The sequence below is a fragment of the Callithrix jacchus genome, chromosome 8, assembly GCF_049354715.1.
Source record: "Callithrix jacchus isolate 240 chromosome 8, calJac240_pri, whole genome shotgun sequence".
Lineage (NCBI taxonomy): Eukaryota > Metazoa > Chordata > Mammalia > Primates > Cebidae > Callithrix > Callithrix jacchus.
This window is the reverse complement of record NC_133509.1, coordinates 352,711-376,337: the sequence shown is the minus strand read 5'-3', so window position 1 is coordinate 376,337 and position 23,627 is coordinate 352,711.

Sequence of the window (23,627 nt, the reverse complement as noted above, 5' to 3'; positions counted from 1 at the left end):
ATATTTTTTCTGATATATTATATTCAGAGCAATTTTGTTATTAACATTGGGGAGCCTAGATAATATTTAGATTTCATTTGATAAGCGTAAATTTATAATTTTGGTATTTTACATGAGAGAGCATATTGAGTTGGTGTATATACTCGAAAACAGAGTAGAAAAGGACATAGTATATTTTCTCTGACAGATTTTTGTTCCAAGAAATTTTGGTTTTTACATTGGGGTGCCTAGATAATATTTAGATTTCCTTCGATTCCCGTATTTTTAGAATTTCGATATTTTACATGAGAGAGCATATTGGATTGGTGTGTATACTCCAAAATAAAGTAGAAAAGGGCATTGTATATTTTTTCTGACAGTTTATATTCAGAGCCATTTTCTTTTAACATTGGGGTGCCTAGATAATATTTAGATTTTTTTCGATTTGCGTAAATTTACAACTTCGGTATTTTACATTAGAGAGCATATTGAGTTGGTGTATATACTCCAAAAGAGAGTAGAAAACAGCATTGTATATTTTTTGTGACCGATTATATTCAGTGAAATTTTTCTTTTTTTTTTTTTTTTTTAATTTTTTATTGGATTATAGGTATTGGGGTACATGAGCAGAGCATGCAAGACAGTTGTGTAGGTACACACATGGCAGTGTGCTTTGCTTTTCTTCTCCCCTTCACCCACATTTGGCATTGCTCCCAAGGCTATCCCTCCCCACCTCCCCCTCCCACTGGCCCTCCCCTTTTCCCCCCAATAGACCCCAGTGTTTAGTACTCCCCTCCCTGTGTCCATGTGTTCTCATTTTTCATCACCCACCTATGAGTGAGAATATGCGGTGTTTCATTTTCTGTTCTTGTGTCAGTTTGCTGAGGATGATGTTTTCCAGATTCATCCATGTCCCTACAAACGACACGAACTCATCATTTCTGATTGCTGCATAATATTCCATGGTGTATATGTGCCACATTTTTCCAATCCAGTCTATTATCAATGGGCATTTGGGTTGATTCCAGGTCTTTGCTATTGTAAACAGTGCTGCAATGAACATTCGTGTACATGTGTCCTTATAGTAGAAGGATTTATACTCTTTTGGATATATACCCAGTAATGGGATTGCTGGGTCAAATGGAATTTCTATTTCTAAGGCCTTGAGGAATCGCCACACTGTCTTCCACAATGGTTGAACTAATTTACACTCCCACCAACAGTGTAAAAGTGTTCCTTTTTCTCCACATCCTCTCCAGCATCTGTTGTCTCCAGATTTTTTAATGATCGCCATTCTAACTGGCATGAGATGGTATCTCAATGTGGTTTTGATTTGCATCTCTCTGATGACCAGTGACGATGAGCATTTTTTCATATGATTGTTGGCCTCATATATGTCTTCTTTCGTAAAGTATCTGTTCATATCCTTTGCCCACTTTTGAATGGGCTTGTTTGTTTTTTTCCTGTAAATCTGCTTGAGTTGTTTGTAAATTCTGGATATCAGCCCTTTGTCAGATGGGTAGACTGCGAAAATTTTTTCCCATTTTGTTGGTTGCCGATCCACTCTAGTGACTGTTTCTTTTGCCGTGCAGAAGCTGTGGAGTTTCATTAGGTCCCATTTGTCTATTTTGGCTTTTGTTGCCAATGCTCTTGGTGTTTTGTTCATGAAGTCCTTGCCTACTCCTATGTCCTGGATAGTTTTGCCTAGATTTCCTTCTAGGGTTTTTATGGTGCCAGGTCTTATGTTTAAGTCTTTAATCCATCTGGAGTTAATTTTAGTGTAAGGTGTCAGGAAGGGGTCCAGTTTCTGCTTTCTGCACATGGCTAGCCAGTTTTCCCAACACCATTTGTTAAACATGGAATCCTTGCCCCATTGCTTGTTTTTGTCAGGTTTATCAAAGATTGTAGAGTTTTATGTATGTTGTGTTGCCTCCGGTGCCTCTGTTTTGTTCCATTGGTCTATATCTCTGTTTTGGTACCAGTACCATGCTGTTTTGATTACTGTAGCCTTGTAGTATAGTTTGAAATCCGGTAGTGTGATGCCCCCCGCTGTGTTCTTTTTGCTTAGAATTGACTTGGCTATGCGGGCTCTCTTTTGGTTCCATATGAAGTTCATGGTGGTTTTTTCCAGTTCTGTGAAGAAAGTCAATGGTAGCTTGATGGGGATAGCGTTGATTCTGTAAATTACTTTGGGCAGTATAGCCATTTTCACGATATTAATTCTTCCTAACCATGAACATGGAATGTTTCTCCATCTGTTTGTGTCCTCTCTGATTTCGTTGAGCAGTGGTTTGTAGTTCTCCTTGAAGAGGTCCCTTACGTTCCTTGTGAGTTGTATTCCAAGGTATTTTATTCTTTTTGTAGCAATTGCGAATGGCAGTTCGCTCTTGATTTGGCTTTCTTTAAGTCTGTTATTGGTGTAGACGAATGCTTGTGATTTTTGCACACTGATTTTATATCCTGAGACTTTGCTGAAGTTGTTTATCAGTTTCAGGAGTTTTTGGGCTGAGGCGATGGGGTCTTCTAGGTATACTATCATGTCGTCTGCAAATAGAGACAATTTGGCTTCCACCTTTCCTATTTGAATACCCTTTATTTCTTTTTCTTGCCTGATTGCTCTGGCTAGAACTTCCAGTACTATATTGAATAGGAGTGGTGAGAGAGGGCATCCTTGTCTAGTACCAGATTTCAAAGGGAATGCTTCCAGTTTTTGCCCATTCAGTATGATATTGGCTGTTGGTTTGTCATAAATAGCTTTTATTACTTTGAGATACGTTCCATCGATACCGAGTTTATTGAGGGTTTTTAGCATAAAGGGCTGTTGAATTTTGTCAAATGCCTTCTCTGCATCAATTGAGATAATCATGTGGTTTTTGTTTTTGGTTCTGTTTATGTGGTGAATTACGTTGATAGACTTGCGTATGTTGAACCAGCCTTGCATCCCCGGGATGAATCCTACTTGATCATGATGAATAAGTTTTTTGATTTGCTGTTGCAATCGGCTTGCCAATATTTTATTGAAGATTTTTGCATCTATGTTCATCATGGATATTGGCCTGAAGTTTTCTTTTCTCGTTGGGTCTCTGCCAGGTTTTGGTATCAGGATGATGTTGGTCTCATAAAATGATTTGGGAAGGATTCCCTCTTTTTGGATTGTTTGAAATAGTTTTAGAAGGAATGGTACCAGCTCCTCCTTGTGTGTCTGGTAGAATTCGGCTGTGAACCTGTCTGGACCTGGGCTTTTTTTGTGAGGTAGGCTCTTAATTGCTGCCTCAACTTCAGACCTTGTTATTGGTCTATTCATAGTTTCAGCTTCCTCCTGGTTTAGGCTTGGGAGGACACAGGAGTCCAGGAATTTATCCATTTCTTCCAGGTTTACTAGTTTATGCACATAGAGTTGTTTGTAATATTCTCTGATGATGGTTTGAATTTCTGTGGAATCTGTGGTGATTTCCCCTTTATCATTTTTTATTGCATCTATTTGGTTGTTCTCTCTTTTATTTTTAATCAATCTGGCTAGTGGTCTGTCTATTTTGTTGATCTTTTCAAAAAACCAGCTCTTGGATTTATTGATTTTTTGAAGGGTTTTTCGTGTCTCAATCTCCTCCAGCTCAGCTCTGATCTTAGTAATTTCTTGTCTTCTTCTGGGTTTTGAGTTTTTTTGATCTTGTTCCTCTAGCTCTTTCAATTTTGACGATAGGGTGTCAACTTTGGATCTCTCCATTCTCCTCATATGGGCACTTATTGCTATATACTTTCCTCTAGAGACTGCTTTAAATGTGTCCCAGAGGTTCTGGCACGTTGTGTCTTCATTCTCATTGGTTTCGAAGAACTTCTTTATTTCTGCCTTCATTTCGTTGTTTACCCAGTCAACATTCAAGAGCCAGTTGTTCAGTTTCCATGAAGCTGTGCGGTTCTGGGTCGGTTTCTGAATTCTGAGTTCTAACTTGATGGCACTATGGTCTGAGAGGCTGTTTGTTATGATTTCAGTTGTTTTGCATTTGTTGAGCAGTGCTTTACTTCCAATTATGTGGTCAATTTTAGAGTAGGTGTGATGTGGTGCTGAGAAGAATGTGTATTCTGTGGATTTGGGGTGGAGAGTTCTGAAAATGTCCACCAGGTTTGCTTGCTCCAGGTCTGAGTTCAAGCCCTGGGTATCCTTGTTGATTTTCTGTCTGGTTGATCTGTCTAGTATTGACAGTGGAGTGTTAAAGTCTCCCACTATTATTGTGTGGGAGTCTAAGTCCTTCTGTAAGTCATTAAGAACTTGCCTTATGTATCTGGGTGCTCCTGTGTTGGGTCCATATATGTTTAGGATCGTTAGCTCTTCTTGTTGTATCGATCCTTTTACCATTATGTAATGGCCTTCTTTGTCTCTTTTGATCTTTGTTGCTTTAAAGTCTATTTTATCAGAGATGAGAATTGCAACTCCTGCTTTTTTTTTGCTTTCCATTAGCTTGGTAAATCTTCCTCCATCCCTTTATCTTGAGCCTTTGTGTATCCTTGCATGTGAGGTGGGTTTCCTGGATACAGCACACTGATGGGTTTTGGATTTTTATCCAATTTGCCAGTCTTTGTCTTTTGATTGGTGCATTTAGTCCATTTACGTTTAGGGTTAATATTGTTATGTGTGAATTTGATACTGCCGTTTTGATTCTAAGTGGCTGTTTTGCCTGTTAGTTGTTGTAGATTCTTCATTATGTTGAAGCTCTTTAGCATTCAGTGTGATTTTGGAATGGCTGGTACTGATTGATTCTTTCTATGTGTAGTGCCTCTTTTAGGAGCTCTTGTAAAGCAGGCCTGGTGGTGACAAAATCTCTGAGTACTTGCTTGTTTGCAAAGGATTTTATTCTTCCTTCACTTCTGAAGCTCAGTTTGGCTGGATATGAAATTCTGGGTTGAAAGTTCTTTTCTTTAAGAATGTTGAATATTGGCCCCCACTCTCTTCTGGCTTGTAGTGTTTCTGCCGAGAGATCTGCTGTGAGTCTGATGGGCTTCCCTTTGTGGGTGACCCGACCTTTCTCTCTGGCTGCCCTTAGTATTCTCTCCTTTATTTCAACCCTGTTGAATCTGACGATTATGTGCCTTGGGGTTGCTCTTCTTGCGGAATATCTTTGTGGTGTTCTCTGTATTTCCTGCAATTGAGTGTTGGCGTGTCTTGCTAGGTGGGGGAAATTTTCCTGGATGATGTCCTGAAGAGTATTTTCCAGCTGGGATTCATTCTCTTCGTCCCCTTCTGGTACACCTATCAAACGTAGGTTAGGTCTTTTCACATAGTCCCACATTTCTTGGAGACTTTGTTCATTCCTTTTTGCGCTTTTGTCTCTGATCTTGGTTTCTCGTTTTATTTCATTGAGTTGGTCTTCGACTTCAGATATTCTTTCTTCTGCTTGGTCAATTCGGCTATTGAAACTTGCGTTTGCTTTGCGAAGTTCTCGTATTGTGTTTTTCAGCTCCTTTAATTCATTCATATTCCTCTCTAAGGTATCCATTCTTGTTATCACTTCCTCGAATCTTTTTTCAAATCTTTTTTCAAGGTTCTTAGTTTCTTTGCATTGATTTAATACATGATCTTTTAGCTCACAAAAGTTTCTCATTATCCATCTTCTGAAGTCTAATTCCGTCATTTCGTCACAGTCATTCTCCGTCCAGCTTTGTTCCCTTGCTGGTGAGGAGTTTTGGTCCTTTCTAGGAGGCGATGTGTTCTGGTTTCGGGTGTTTTCCTCCTTTTTGCGCTGGTTTCTTCCCATCTTTGTGGATTTGTCCGCTGGTCGTCTGCGTAGTTGCTGACTTTTCGTTTGGGTCTCTGAGTGGACACCCAGAATGTTGATGATGAAGTATTTCTGTTGCTTGGTTTTCCTTCTACCAGTCTAGCCCCTTCGCTGTACGACTGTTGAGGTCCGCTCCAGACCCTGCTTGTCTGGGGTGCACCTCTAGTAGCCGTGGCACAGTGAGGGATGCTACCAGTTTCTTTTTCTGCTCTCTTTGTCCCAGGATGATGCCTGCCTAATGACAGTCTTTTGGATATAGAGGGGTCAGGGAGCTGCTTGAGGAGACAGTTTGTACTTTATAGGGGTTTAATTGCTGAGCTGTGCACTCTGTTGTTCATTCAGGGCTGTTAGGCTGCTATGTTTGATTCTGCTGCAACACAGCTCATTAAACAACCCTTTTTTTTTTTCTCAAATGCTCTGTGTTGAGGGGTTTGGGCTTTATTTTTGGATGTCCGATCAGGTGTCCTGCCCAGCTCAAAGGCAGACTAGCCACTGTTTGGCTGCCGAGGCTCCGCCCTGCTGTTGTGTGATTCGCGCTGTTCCTGTTGGCTCTGCTGTGGTCTCCGCCATGCCCTGCGGCGGAGTCTCTTCGTTCTAGCGTGTTGCCTCAGCAACGGCAGGCTGCGTCAGCAGTGGGCGTGTATCTCAGTAGGGACGGGTTGCCTCGGCAACGGCTGGCTGCGTCAGCAGTGGGCGTGTATCTCAGTTGGGGCGGGTTGCCTCGGCAACGGCTGGCTGCGTCAGCAGTGGGCGTGTATCTCAGTTGGGGCAGGTTGCCTCCGTAGTGGTGGACGCCCCTCCCCCACAGAGCGTCTCGGACCATCTGCCCGGGATAGTTTGAAATCGCGGTTTTGTTCGTCCCACTGGGTATCCCAAGCGATCTGTCCCTGCAATCCCCTGGGCTGGGCTACTGTGCAAGTCTCGTTCAGTCTCAAGTCCAGCCCTCTCAAGTCTCAGGTTGCCAGTTCAACAAGGCACCCGGACAAGCGCGCCCTGTGGGGATTGCTGGGTAGGGCCGGCCGCCGCCGCCCCGGCTGCCGGCTTCGCCAGGCAGACCTACTGCCTGGCGTCCCGTGTCTTTTTATACTTGGGAGTTTCCCCGTTCTGTGGGCAACAAAGATCAGTCTGGAAATGCAGCACTGACTCACCGTTTGCGAATTCAACGCGGGCTCCAATCCTGGGTTGTTCTCACAGCGCCATCTTGAGTCCCCTCCTGAAATTCTTCTTTTAACATTGGGGTGCCTAGATAATATTTAGAATTATTTTAATTTGCGTAAATTTATATTTTTGGTATTTTACATGAGAGTCCATATTGAGTTGGTGTATATACTCCAAAACAGAGTAGAAATGGGCATTGTATTTTTTTTCTGACAGATTCTATTCAGAGAAATTTTGCTTTTAACATTGGGGTGCCTAGATAATATTTATATTTTTTTCGATTCGCGTAAATTTAGAATTTTGGTATTTTACGTGAGAGAGCATATTGAGTTGGTGTATATATTCCAAAACAGAATAGAAAAGGTCATTGTACATTTTTTCTGAAAGATTATATTCAGAGCAATTTTGCTTTTAACAGTGGGGTGCCTAGATAATATTGAGATATTATTCGATTCGTGTAAAATTTGAATTTCTGTATTTCACATGGGAGAGCATATTGAGTTGGTGTATATACTCCAAAACAGAGAAGAAAATAACATTGTATATTTTATCTGACAGATTACACTTAGAGCAATTTTCCTTTTAACATTGGAGTGCCTAGATAATATTTAGAATTTTTTTAATTTGCGTAAATTTATAATGTCTATATTTTACATGAGAGAGCATATTGAGTTGGTGTATATACTTTAAAACAGAGTAGCAAAGAGCATTGTATATTTTTTCTGACAAAATATATTCAGAGTAATTTTGATATTACCATTGGGGTGCCTAGATAATATTTAGATTTTATTTGATTAATGAAAATTTAGAATTTCAGTATTTTACATGAGAGAGCATATTGAGTTGGTCCGTATACTCCAAAACCGAGGAAAAAAAGGCATCGTATATTTTTTTTGACAGATTATATTCAGATCCATTTTCTTTCAACATTGGGGTGTCTAGATAATGTTTAGATTTTTATCGATTCGCATATAATAAGAATTTCGGTATTTTACATGTGAGAGCATATTGCGTTGGTGTATATACTCCAAAACGAAGTAGAAAAGGGTATTGTATATTTTTTTTGACAGACTATATTCAGAGCAATTTTGCTTTCAGCATTGGGGTACCTAGGTAATATGTAGATTTTTTCAATTCGTGTAAATTTAGAATTTCGGTATTTGACATGAGACAGCATATTGAATTGGTGTATATACTGAAAAACACAGTATAAAAGTGCATTGTGTATTTTTTCTGACAGATTATATTCAGAGCAATTTTGCTTTTAACATTGGGGTACCTAGATAATATTTTGATTTGTTTCCGTTCGTGTAAAATTAGAATTTCTGTATTTTACATTAGAGAGCATATTGAGTTGGTGTATATACTCCAAAACAAAGTAGAAAAGGGCACTGTATATTTTCTCTGACAGATATTGTTTCGAGAAATTTTGCTTTTTACATTAGGGTGCCTAGATAATATTTAGATTTTTTTCGATTCACGTAAAATTAGAATCTCTGTATTTTACATGAGAGAGCATATTGAGTTGGTCCATATACTCCAAAATCGAGTAGAATAAGGCATTGTAAATTTTTGCTAACAGACTATATTCAGAGTTATTTTCTTTTAACTTTTGGGTGCGTAGATATTATTTAGATTTTATTCGAATCGCATAAAATTAGAATTTCGGTATTTTACATGAGAGAGCATATTGAGTCGGTGTATATACTCCAAAACAGAGTAAAAAGGGGCAGCGTATATTTTTTTTGAAAGATAATATTCAGAGTAATTTTTATTTTATCATTGGGGTGCCTAGATAATATTTAGATTTTTTTCGATTCACGTAAAATTAGAATTTCGGTATTTTACATGAGAGAGCATGCTGAGTTGATGTATATACTCCAAAACAGAGTACAATAGGGCATTGCATATTTTTTCTCACAGATTATATTCAGAGCAGTTTTTTTAACATTGGGGTGCCTAGATAATATTTAGATTTGTTCGATTCGGGTAAAATTAGAATTTCTGTATTTTACATGAGAGAGCGTACTGAGTTGTTGTATATACTACAAAACAAAGTAGAAAAGTGCATTGTATATTTTTTCTGACAGATTATGTTCAGAGCAATTTTGCTTTTAACATTGGGGTGCCTAGATAATATTTAGATTTTTTTCGATTCGCTTAAATATAGAATTTCTAAATTTTACATGAGAGAGCATATGGAGTTGGTGTATATACTCCAAAACAGAGTAGAAAAAAGCATTGTATATTTTTTTCTGACAGATTATATTCAGAGCAATTTTGGTTTTAACATTCCGGTACCTAGATAATATTTCGATTTTTTTCGATTCACGTAAATTTAGAGTTTCGGTATTTTACATAAGAGAGCATATTGAGTTGTTGTATATACTACAAAACAGAGTAGAAGAGAACATTGTATATTTTCTCTGAAAGACTATATTCAGAGCAATTTTGTTTTTAACATTGGGGTGCCTAGATAATATTTAGATTCTTTCGATTTGGGTAAAATTAGAATTTCGGTATTTTACATGAGAGAGCATGCTGAGTTGGTGTATATACTCCAAGACAGAGAAGATAAAGCATTGTATATTTTTTCTAACAGACTATATTCAGAGCCATTTGCTTTAAACTGTGCGGCGCCTAGATATTATTTAGATTTTTTTCGATTCTCTTAAATTTAGAATGTCGGTATTTTACATGAGAGAGCATATTGAGTTGGTGTATGTACTCCAAAAAAGAGTAAAGAGGGGCATTCTATATTTTTTCTGACAGATTATATTCAGAGCAATTTTACTTTTTTCATTGGTGTGCCTAGAAAATATTTAGATTATATTCGATTCACGTAAATTTTGAATTTCGGTATTTTACATGAGAGAGCATATGGAGTTGGTGTATATACTACAAAACAGAGTAGATTAGGGAATTGTGTATTTTTTCTGACAGAATATATTCAAAGCAATTTTGTTTTTAACATTGTGGTGCCTAGATAATATTTAGATTTTTTACGATTCACTTAAATATGGAATTTCTGTATTTTACATGAGAGAGCATATGGAGTTGGTTTATATACTTCAAAAAAGAGTAGAATAAACCATTGTATATTTTTTATGAGAGATTATATTCAGAGCAATTTTGTTTTTAACATTGGGGTGCCTAGGTAATATTTACATTTTTTGATTCGGTTAAAATTAGAATTTTGATATTTTCCATTAGAGAACACACTGAGATGGTGTATATACTTCAAAATAGGGTAGAATAGTGCATTGTATATTTTAACTGACAAATTATATTTAGAGAAATTTTGTTTTTAACATTGGGATCCCTAGATAATGTTTAGATATTTTTGATTCGGGTAAAATTAGAATTTCTGTATTTTACATGAGTGAGTAAATTGAGTTGGTTTATATACTACAAAACAGAGTAGAAAAGGGCATTGTATATTTTTTCTGACAGAATATATTCAGAGCCATTTTCTTTTAACTTTGGGGCGCCTACATATTTAGATTTTTTTCTATTTGCATAAAATTAGAATTTCGGAATTTTACATGAGAGAGCATATTGAGTTGGTGTATATACTCCAAAACAGAGTAGAAAAGGGCATTGTATAATTTTTCTGAGAGATTATATTAAGAGAAATTTTGCTTTTAACATTAAGGTGCCTAAATAATATTTAGATTTTTTTTTGATTCACTTAAATATAGAATTTCTGTAGTTTACATGAGAGAGCATATGGAGTTGGTGTATATACTCCAAAATAGAGTAGAATAGGGCATTTTATATTTTCTCTGAAAGATTATATTCAGAGACGTTTTCTTTTAACTTTGGGGCGCCTAGATATTATTTAGATTATTTTCGATTCACGTAAAATTAGAATTTTGCTATTTTACGTGACAGAGCATATTGAGTTGGTGTATATACACCAAAAAAGAGTAAAATTGGTCATTGTAAATTTTTTCTGAAAAATTATATTCAGAGAAATTTTGCTTTCAACTTTGGGGTGCCTAGACAGTATTTAGATTTTTCTTGATTCACGTAAAATTAGAATTTCGCTATTTTCCAAGAGAGAGCATACTGAGTTGATGTATATACGCCAAAACAAAGTAAAATAGCGCATTGTATATTTTTTATGACAGAGTATATTCACAGCAATTTTGTTTTTAACATGCGGGTGCCTAGATAATATTTAGATTTTATAGAATCGGGTAAAATTAGAATTTCTCTATTTTACATGAGAGAGCATATTGAGTTGGTGTATATACTACAAAACAGGGTCAAAAAGGGCATTGTATATTTTATCTGACAGCCTATATTCAGAGCAATTTTTCTTTTAACATTGGGGTGCCTAGATAATATTTAGATTTTTTTCGATTTACTTAAATATAGAATTTCTGTATTTTACATGAGAGAGCTTATGGAGTTGTTGTATATTCTCCAAAACTGCTTAGAATAGGGCATTGTATATTTTTTCTGACAGATTATATTCAGAGCAATTTCGTTATTATCATTGGGGTGCCTAGATAATATTTAGATTTTTTTCCATTCGCTTAAATATAGAATTTCTGTATTTTACATGAGAGAGCATATGGAGTTGGTTTATATACTCCAAAACAGAGTAGAATAAGGCATTGTATATTTTTCCTAACAGACTATATTCAGAACAATTTTGCTTTTAACATTCGGGTGCCTAGAAAATATTTCCATTTTTTCGATTCGCACATATATAGAATTTTTGTATTTTACATGAGGGAGCATATGGAGTTGGTGTATATACTCCAAAACAGTAGAATAGGGAATTGTATATTTTTACTGTCAGATTATATTCAGAGACATTTCTTTTAACTTCGGGGTGCCTAGATATTATTTAGATTTTTTTCGATTCACGTATAATTAGAATTTCCGTATTTTACCTCAGAGAGCATATTGATTTGGTGTATATACTCCAAAAAAAAGTAGAATAAGGCATTTTATATTTTATGTAACAGTCTATATTAAGAGCCATTTCCGTTTAACTTTGGGGCGCCTAGATATAATTTAGATTTTTTTTCGATTCGCGTATAATTAGAATATCCATATTTTACATGAGAGAGCCTATTGAGTTGATGTATATACTCCAAAACAGAGTAGAAAAGTTCATTGTATATTTTTTTTGACCGATTATATTCAGAGCAATTTTGCTTTTAACATTGGAGTGCCTAGATAATATTTAGATTTTTTTCGATTCGCTTAAATATAGAATTTCTGTATTTTACATGAGAGAGCATATGGAGTTGGTGTATATACTCGAAAACAGAGTAGAATAGGGAATTGTATAATTTTTTGACAGATTATATTCAGAACAATTTTCTTTTTAACTTTGGGGTCCCTAGATAATATTCATATTTTTTCGATTCGGGTAAAATTAGAATTTCGTTATTTTACATGAGAGAGCACACTGAGTTGGTGTATATACTCCAAAACAGAGTAGAATAAGGCATTGTATATTTTTTCTAACAGACTGTATTCAGAGTCATTTTCTTTTAACTTTGGGGCACGTAAATATTATTTAGATTTTTTTCGATTCGCGTAAAATTAGAATTTCGGTATTTTACATGAGAAAGCCTAGTGAGTTGGTGTATATACTCCTAAACAGAGTAGAAAAGGGCATTGTATATTTTTTCTGACAGATTGTATAAAGGGCAAATATGTTTTTAACATTGGGATGCCTAGATAATATTTAGATTTTTTTCGATTCGCTTAAATATAGAATTTCTGTATTTTATATGAGAGAGCTTATTGAGTTGGTGTATATACTCCAAAACAGAATACCATAGGGCATTGTATATTTTTTCTGACAATTTATATTCAGAGCAATTTTGTTTTAAACATTGGGGTGTCTAGATAATATTTAGCTTGTTTCCATTTTCTTTTAACTGTGGGGAGCCTATATATTATTTAGATTTTTTTCAATTCGCGTAAAACTAGAATTTCGGTATTTTACATGAGAGAGCATACTGACTTGGTTTATATACTCCAAAACAGAGTAGAATAAGGCATTGTATATTTTTTCAAACAGACTACACTCAGAGCCATTTTCTTTTAACATTGGGACACATAGATATTATTTAGATATTTTTCCATTCTCCTAAAATTAGAATTTTTTGTATTTTACATGACAGAGCATATTGAGTTGGTGTATATACTCCAAAAAGAGTGGAAAAGGGCATTGTATATTTTTTCTGACAGACTATTTTCAGAGCAGTTTTGGGTTTATTATTGGGGTGCCTAAATAATATTTACATTTTTTTCGATTCATGTAAAAATAGAATTTCGGTATTTTATTGAGAGAGCACACTGAGATGTTGTATATACTCCAAAACAGAGTAGAATAAGTCATTGAATATTTTTTCTGACAGATTATATTCAGAGCAATTTTGCTATTAACATTGGGGTCCCTGGATTATATTTAGATTTCATTCGATTCACATAAATATAGAATCTCTCTATTTTACATGACAGAGCATATGAAGTTGGTGTCTACACTACAAAAAAAAGTAGAATAGGGCATTATATATTTTTCTGACAGATTATATTCAGAGCAATTTTGTTTTAACATTGGGTTGCCTATATCATATTTAGATTTATTTTGATTCTCGTAAAATTAGAATTTTGGTATTTTACATGAGAGAGCATAATGAGTTTGTGTATATACTCCAATACAGAGTAGAATAAGGTAATGTATATTTTTTCTAACAGACTATATTCAGAGCCATTTTCTTTTAACTTTGGGGTGCCTAGATATTATTTAGATTTTTTTCGATTCACGTAAAATTAGAATTTCGGTATTTTACATAAGAGAGCATATTGAGTTGGTGTATATACTCCAAAACAGAGTAGAAAAGGGCATTGTATATTTTTTCTGACAGACTATATTCAGAGAAAATTTGCTTTTACCATTGGGGTGCCTAGATAATATTTAGATTTTTTTATTCACGTAAAATTTGAATTTCGGTATATTACAGGAGAGCATACTGAGTTGGTGTATATACTCCAAAACAGAGTAGAATAGGGCATTGTGCATTTTTTCTAACAGACTATATTCAGAGCCTATTTATTTTAACTTTGTGGCGGCTATATATTATTTAGATTTTTTTCGATTTACGTAAAATTAGAATTTCGTTATTTTATGTGAGAGTGCATATTGAGTTGGTGTATATACGCCAAAACAGATTAGAAAAGGGCATTGTATATTTTTTCTGAGAGATTATATTCAGAGCAATTTTTCTTTTAACATTGTGGTGCCTTGATTGTATTTAGATTTCTTTGATTCGCTTAAATATAGAATTTTGGTATTTTACATGAGAGAGCATATGGGGTTGGTGTATATACTCCTAAACAGAGTAGAATAGGATATTGTATATTTTTTTTGAAAGATTATATTCAGAGCAATTTTTTTTTTAACATTGGGGTGCCTAGATAATATTTAGATTTTTTCGATTCAGGTAAAATTTGAATTTCTGTATTTTACATGAGAGAGCACACTGAGTTGGTGCATATACTCCAAAACAGAGTAGAATAAGGCATTGTATTTTTTTTCTAACAGACTATATTCAGAGCCATTTTCTCTTAACTTTGAGGCGCCTAGATATTATTTAGAATTTCGATTCGCGTAAAAATAAAATTTAGCTATTTTACATGAGAGAGCATATGGAGTTGGTGTATATACTACAAAACAGAGTAGAAAAGAGCATTGTATATTTTTTCTGAAAAATTATGTTCAGAGCAATTTTTCTTTTAACATTTGGGTGCCTATATAATATTTAGATTTTTTTCGATTCACTTAAATTTAGAATTTCTATATTTTACATGAGAGAGCATACTGAGTTGGTGTATATACTCCAAAACACAGTTTAATAAGGCATTGTATATTTTATCTGACAGATTATATTCAGATCAATTTTGTTTTTAACATTGGGGTGCCTAGAAAATATTTAGATTTTTTCTATTCGGGTAAAATTAGAATGTCTGTATTTTACATGAGAGAGCATATTGAGTTTGTGTATATACTACAAAACAGAGTAGAAAAGGGCATTTTATATTTTTTCTGACAGACTATATTCAGAGTAATTTTGTTTTTGACATTGGGGTGCCTAGATAATATTTAAATTTTTTTCGATTCACTTAAATATAGAATTTCAGTATTTTATATGAGTGAGCATATTGAGTGGGTGAAAATACTACAAAACACAGTAGAAAAGAACATTGTATATTTTTTCTGACAGATTATATTCAGAGCAATTTTGCTTTTAACATTGGGGTGCCTAGATTAGATTTTTTTCGATTCGCTAAATATAGAATTTCTGTATTTTACATGAGAGAGCATATGAAGTTGGTGCATATACTCCAAAACAGAGTAGAAAAGGGCATTTTATATTTTTTCTGTCAGATTATATTCAGAGCAATATTGCTTTTAACATTGGGTTGCCTACATAATATTTAGATTTATTCGATTCGGGTAAAATTAGAATTTCGGTATTTTACATGAGAGGGTATATTGAGTTGGTGTATATACTTTAAAACAGAGTATAATAGGGCATTGTATATTTTGTCAGACAGATTATATTCAGAGCAATTTTGCTTTTTACATTGGGGTGCCTAGATAATATTTAGATTATTTTCGATTCACGTAAAATTAGAATTTTGGTATTTTACATGAGAGAGCATACTGAGTTGGTGTATATACTCCAAAACACAGTAGAATCCGGCATTGTGTATTTTTTTTAACAGACTATATTCTGAGCCATTTTCCTTTAACTTTAGGGCGCCTATATATTATTTAGATTTTTTTCGATTCACGTAAATTTCGAATTTCTGTATTTTACGTGAGAGAGCATATTGAGGTGGTGTATATATTACAAAAAAGAGTAGAAAAGGGCATTTTATATTTTTTCTGCCAGATTATTTTCAGAGCAATATTGCTTTTAACATTGGGTTGCCTAGAAAATATTTAGACTTTTTCTATTCGGGTAAAATTAGAATTTCGGTATTTTAAATGAGAGGGCATATTGAGTTGGTGTATATACTCCAAAACAGAGTAGAAAAGGGCATTGTATATTCTATCTGACAGATTATATTCAGAGAAATTTTGCTTGTAACATTGGGGTGCCTAGGTAATATTTAGATTTTTTTCGATTCGCTTACATATAGAATTTCTGTATTTTACATGAGAGAGCATATTGAGTTGGTGTATATATTCCAATACAGAGTAGAATAGGGCATTGTATATTTTTTCTGACAGATTATATTCGGAGTAATTTTGTTTTTAACATTGGGGTACCTAGATAATATTTTGATTTTTTCGATTGTGGTAAAATTAGAATTTCGTTATTTTACATGAGAGAGCATACTGTGTTGCTGTATATACTCCAAAACAGATTAGAATAAGGCATTGTATATTTTCTTTAGCAGACTATATTCAGAGCCATTTTCTTTTAACTTTGGGGCGCCTAGATATTCTTTAGATTATTTTCGATTCGTGTAAAATTAGAATTTCGGTATTTTACATGACAGAGCAAATTGAGTTGGTGTATACACTCCAAAACAGACTAGATTAGGGCATTGTATATTATTTTTGAAAGATTATATTCAGAGAAAATTTGCTTTTAATGTTCGGGTGCCTAGATAATATTTAGATTATTTTGGATTCACGTAAAATTAGAATTTCGGTATTTTACATGAGAGAGGATACTGAGTTGGTGTATATACTCCAAAACAGAGTAGAATAAGGCATTGTATATTTTTTCTAACAGACTATATTCAGAGCCATTTTCATTTAACTCTGGGGCGCCTAGATGTTATTTACATTTTTTTCGATTCGTGTAAATTTAGAATTTCGGTATTATACATGAGGGAGAATACTGAGTTGGTGTATATACTGTAAAACAGAGTAGAATAAGGTATTGTATATTTTTTTTTACAGACTATATACAGAGCCATTTTCTTTTAACTTTGGGGCATGTAGATATTATTTAGATTTTTTTTGATTCACGTAAAATTAAAATTTCGGTATTTTAAATGAGAGAGCATATTGAATTGGTGTATATACTCCAAAACAGAGTAGAAAAGGGCATTGTATATTTTTTCTGAAAGATTATATTCAGAGAAATTTTGCTTTTAACATAGGGATGCCTAGATAATATTTAGATATTTTTCGATTTGGGTAACATTATAATTTCTGTATTTTACATCAGAGCATACTGAGTTGGTGTATATACTCCAAAACACAGTAGAAAAAGGCATTGTATATGTTTTCTAAAAGACTGGATTCAGAGCCCTTTTCTTGAACTTTGGGGCGCCTAGACATTATTTAGATTTTTTTCGATTCGCATAGAATTAGTATTTTGGTATTTTAACTTGGAGAGCATACTGAGTTGGTGTATATATTCCAAAACAGAGTAGAATAGGGCATTGTATATTTTTTCTGACAGATTATCTTCAGAGCATTTTTGTTTTTAAGATTGGGGTGCCTAGATAATATTTAGATATTTTCGATTCTGGTAAAATTAGAATTTATGTATTTCACATGAGAGAGCATATGGAGTTGGTGTATATACTCCAAAAAGAGTAGAATTGGGCATTGCATATTTTTTCTGACAGATCATATTGAGAGCAGTTTTGTTTTTAACGTTGGGGTGCCTATATAATATTTAGATTTTTTGGATTCATGTAAAATTAGAATTTCTGTATTTTACATGACAGAGCATATTGAGTTGGTGTATATACTGCAAAACAGAATAGAATAAGGCATTGTATATTTTCTCTAACACACTATATTCAGAGCCATTTTCTTTTAACTTTGGGACACCTAGATATTATTTAGATTTTTTTTTATTCGTGTAAAACCAGAATTTCGTTGTTTTACATAAGAGAGCATATTAACTTGATGTATATACTACAAAACAGAGTCGAAAAAGGCATTGTATATTTCTTCTGACAGATTATATTCAGAGAAATTTTGATTTTAACATTGGTGTGCCTAGATAATTTTAAGATTTTTTTCGATTCGCTTAAATATAGAATTTCTGAATTTTACATGAGAGACCATATGGAGTTGGTGTATATACTCTAAAACAGGGTAGAATAGGGCATTCTATATATTTTCTGACAGATTATATTCAACGCAATTTTTTTTTTCACATAGGGGTGCCTAGATTATATTTAGATTTTTTTCGATTCTCTTAAATATAGAATTTTTGTATTTTACATGAGAGAGCAAATTGAACTGGTGTATATACTCCAAAACCGAGTACAATAAGGCGTTGTATATTTTTTCTAACAGACTATATTCAGACCCATTTTCTTTTAACTTTGGGGCGCCGTGATATTATTCAGATTGTTTTCGATTCGTATAAAATTAGAATTTCGCTATTTTACATGAGAGAGCATATTGAGTTGGTGAATATACTCAAAAACAGATTAGAAAAGGGCATTGTATATTTTTTCTGACAGATTATATTCAGAGCAATTTTGCTTTTAACCTAGGGATGCCTAGATAATATTTAGATTTTTTTCGATTCGCTTAAATATAGAATTTATGTATTTTTTATTTGAGAGCATATGAAGTTGGTGTATATACTCCAAAACAGAGTAGAATTGGACATTGTATATTTTTTCTGACAGATTATATTCAGAGCAATTTTGTTTCTAACATTGGGGTGCCTAGATAATATTTAGATTTTTTAGATTAGGGTAAAATTAGAATTTCGGTATTTTACATGAAAGAGCATACTGAGTTGTTTTATATACTCCAAAACAGAGTAGAATAAGGCATTGTATAATTTTTCTAACAGGTTATATTCAGAGCCATTTTCTTTTAACTTTGGGGCACCTAGATATTATTTAGATTTATTTTGATTCGCTTAAATATAGAATTTCTGTATTTTACATGAGAGAGCAGGTAGAGTTGGTGTATATACTCAAAAAAAGAGTAGAATAGGGCATTGTATATTTTTTATGAGAGTTTATATTCAGAGCAATTTTGTTTTTAACATTGGGGTGCCTTGATAATATTTAGATTTTTTCGATTTGGGTAAAATTAGAATTTCTTTATTTTACATGAGAGAGCATACTGAGTTGGTGTATATACTCCAAAACTGAGTATAAGAAGGCATTGTATATTTTTTCTAACATACTATATTCAGAGCCATTTTCTTTTCTTTTTTCTATTTTTTTTACTTTAAATTTACTATTTATATATAAAAAATTAAAAGTTCAATTAGAATGATACTTAAACAGATGTGATCACATAAAATATAAATGTGAATATATATTTTGTAGCATTTGGATAAGTAGTAAACATACACATGTTTACATGTAACCTGATTTCCTATTTGTTTTGAGAAAATGGCATTTCATTTTTAACAACTTCTGAATGTAACTCATAATTATTAAAAAATAAAAAGTTGGCTTCTTCATGAAACTACATTTTTATCTTTTACAAACTTTGACATGAAAGTTGTTGACATTGGAAATAATTTTTATTCTAGCCAGAACTACTACTTTATTTATTTTTTTATTTATTTATTTTTTTTTTAATTTTTTATTGGATTATAGGTTTTGGGGTACATGAGCAGAGCATGCAAGACAGTTGCGTAGGTACACACATGGCAGTGTGCTTTGCTTTTCTTCTCCCCTTCACCCACATTTGGCATTTCTCCCCAGGCTATCCCTCCTCACCTCCCCCTCCCACTGACCCTCCCCTTTTCCCCCCAATAGACCCCAGTGTTTAGTACTCCCCTTTCTGTGTCCATGTGTTCTCATTTTTCATCACCCACCTATGAGTGAGAATATGCGGTGTTTCGTTTTCTGTTCTTGTGTCAGTTTGCTGAGGATGATGTTCTCCAGATTCATCCATGTCCCTACAAACGACACGAACTCATCATTTCTGATTGCTGCATAATATTCCATGGTGTATATGTGCCACATTTTTCCAATCCAGTCTATTATCAATGGGCATTTGGGTTGATTCCAGGTCTTTGCTATTGTAAACAGTGCTGCAATGAACATTCGTGTACATGTGTCCTTATAGTAGAAGGATTTATAGTCTTTTGGATATATACCCAGTAATGGGATTGCTGGGTCAAATGGAATTTCTATTTCTAAGCCCTGAGGAATCGCCACACTGTCTTTTACAATGGTTGAACTAATTTACACTCCCACCAACAGTGTAAAAGTGTTCCTTTTTCTCCACATCCTCTCCAGCATCTGTTATCTCCAGATTTTTTAATGATCGCCATTCTAACTGGCGTGAGATGGTATCTCAATGTGGTTTTGATTTGCATCTCTCTGATGACCAGTGACGATGAGCATTTTTTCATATGATTGTTGGCCTCATATATGTCTTCTTTCGTAAAGTATCTGTTCATATCCTTTGCCCACTTTTGAATGGGCTTGTTTGTTTTTTTCCTGTAAATCTGCTTGAGTTGTTTGTAAATTCTGGATATCAGCCCTTTGTCAGATGGGTAGACTGCGAAAATTTTTTCCCAGTCTACCCATCTGACAAAGATGCTCTGTGTTGAGGGGTTTGGGCTTTATTTTTGGATGTCCGATCAGGTGTCCTGCCCAGCTCGAAGGCAGACTAGCCACTGTTTGGCTGCCGAGGCTCCGCCCTGCTGTTGTGTGATTCACGCTGTTCCTGCCAGCTCTGCTGTGGTCTCCGCCACGCCCTGCGGCGGAGTCTCTTCATTCTAGCGTGTTGCCTCAGCAACGGCAGGCTGCGTCAGCAGTGGGCGTGTATCTCAGTAGGGACGGGTTGCCTCGGCAACGGCTGGCTGCGTCAGCAGTGGGCGTGTATCTCAGTTGGGGCGGGTTGCCTCGGCAACGGCTGGCTGCGTCAGCAGTGGGCGTGTATATCAGTTGGGGCAGGTTGCCTCCATAGTGGTGGATGCCCCTCCCCCACAGAGCGTCTCGGACCGTCTGCCCGGGATAGACTGAAATCGCGGTTTTGTTTGTCCCACTGGGTATCCCAAACGATCTGTCCCTGCAATCCCCTGGGCTGGGCTACTGTGCAAGTCTCGTTCAGTCTCAAGTCCAGCCCTCCCAAGTCTAAGGTTGCCGGTTCAACAAGGCACCCGGACAAGCGCGCCCTGTGGGGATTGCTGGGTAGGGCCGGCCGCCACCGCCCCGGCTGCCGGCTTCGCCAGGCAGACCTACTGCCTGGCGTCCCGTGTCTTTCCACACCTGGGAGTTTCCCCGTTCTGTGGGCAACAAAGATCAGTCTGGAAATGCAGCACTGACTCACCGTTTGCGGATTCAACGCGGGCTCCAATCCTGGGTTGTTCTCACAGCGCCATCTTGAGTCCCCTCTCCCCAGAGCCATTTTCTTTTAACTTTGAGGTGCCTAGATATTACTTAGATTTTTTTCGATTCGCTTAAATATAGGATTTCTGTATTTTACATGAGAGAGCATACTGAGTTGGTGTATATACTCCAAAAAAGAGTGGAAAAGGGCATTGTATATTTTTTCTGACAGATTATTTTCAGAGCAATTTTGGTTTTATAATTGGGGTGCCTAGATAATATTTAGATTTTTTTCAATTCACGTAAAAATAGAATTTCGGTATTTTACATGAGAGAGCACACTGAGTTGGTGTATATACTCCAAAACAAAGTAGAATAAGGCATTGTGTTTTTTTTCTGACAGATTATATTCCGAGGAATTTTGCTATTAACATTGGGATCCCTAGATTATATTTATATTTTTTTCAATTCGCATAAATATAGAATTTCTCTATTTTTCATGAGAGAGCATATGAAGTTGTGACTATACTTTAAAACATAGTAGAATAGGGCATTGTATATTTTTCTGACAGATTATATTAAGAGCAATTTTGTTTTTACTTTGGGGTGCCTACAAAAGATTTAGATTTTTTTTGTTTTTCATAAAATTAGAATTTCGGTAATTTACACGAGAGAGCATACTGAGTTGGTGTATATACTGCAAAAGAGAGTAGAATAGGGCGTTGTATATTTTCTCTAACAGACTGTATTCAGAGCCATTTTCTTTTAGCTTTGGGGCGCCTAGATATTATTTAGATTTTTTTCGATTCACGTAAAATTAGAATTTCGGTATTTTACATAAGAGAGCATATTGAGTTGGTGTATATAGTCCAAAACAGAGTAGAAAAGGCCATTGTATATATTTTCTGACAGATTATATTCAGGGAAATTTTGCTTTTAACATTCGGGTGCCTAGATAATATTTAGATTTTCGTTGATTCACGTAAAATTAGAATTTCGGTATTTTACATGAGAGAGCATATTGAGTTGGTGTACATAGTCCAAAATAGCGTAGAGTAAGGCATTGTATACGGTTTGTGACAGATTATATTCAGAGCAATTTTGCTTTTACCATTGGGGTGCCTAGATAATATTTAGATTGTTTTCGGTTTGTTTAAATATAGAATGTCTGTATTTTACAAAAGAGAGCATATGGAGTTGGTGTATATACTCCAAAACAGAGTAGAATAGGGCATTGTATATTTTGTCTGACAGATTATATTCAGAGCAATTTTGTTTTTAATATTGGGGTGCCTAGATAATATTTAGGTTTTTTTTTATTCACGTAAAATTTGAATTTTGGTATTTTACATGAGAGAGCAAACTGAGTTGGTGTATATACTCCAAAACAGAGTAGAATAGAACATTGTATATTTTTTTCTAACAGATTATATTCAGAGCCATTTTATTTTACCTTTGTGGCGCCTATATATTATTTAGATTTTTTTCGATTCACGTAAAATTAGAATTTCCGTATTTTACATGAGAGTGCATATTGAGTTGGTGTATATACGACAAAACAGATTAGAAAAGGGCATTGTATATTTTTTCTGAGAGATTATATTCAGAGCTATTTTGTTTTTAACATTGGTGTGCCTAGATACTATTTAGATTTTTCCGATTCAGGCAAAATTAGAATTTCTGTATTTTACATCAGAGAGCACACTGTGTTGGTGCATATACTCGACAAAAGATTAGAATAAGGCATTGTATATTTTTTCTAACAGACTATATTCAGAGGCATTTTCTATTAACTTTGGGGCACCTAGATATTATTAAATTTTTTTAGATGCATGTAATGTTAGAATTTCAGTATTTTACATGAGAGAGCATATGGGGTTGGTGTATATACCCCAAAACAGAGTAGAATAGGGCATTGTATATTTTTTCTGACAGAATATATTCAGAGCAATTTTGCTTTTAACATTCGGGTGCCTAGATAATATTAAGATTTTTTTTGATTCACTTAAATGTCGAATTTCTGTATTTTACATAAGAGAGCATATGGAGTTGGTGTATGTACTCCAAAACAGAGTACAATAAGGCATTTTATATTTTTTATGACAGATTATATTCAGTGCAATTTTGTTTTTTACATTGGGGGGTCAAGATAATATTAAGATGTTCTCGATTCGAGTAAAATTAGAATTTCGGTATTTTACATGAGAGAGCATATGGAGTTGGTGTATATACTCCAAAACAGAGTAGAATAAGGCATTGTATATTTTTTCTGAAATACTATATATAGAGCCATTTTCTTTTAACTTTGTCATGCCCTGATATTATTTAGATTTTTTTCGATTCGCGTACAATTAGAATTTCGGAATTTTACATGAGAGAGCATATTGAGTTAGTGTATATAGTCCAAAACAGAGTATAAAAGGGCATTGTATATTTTTTCTAACA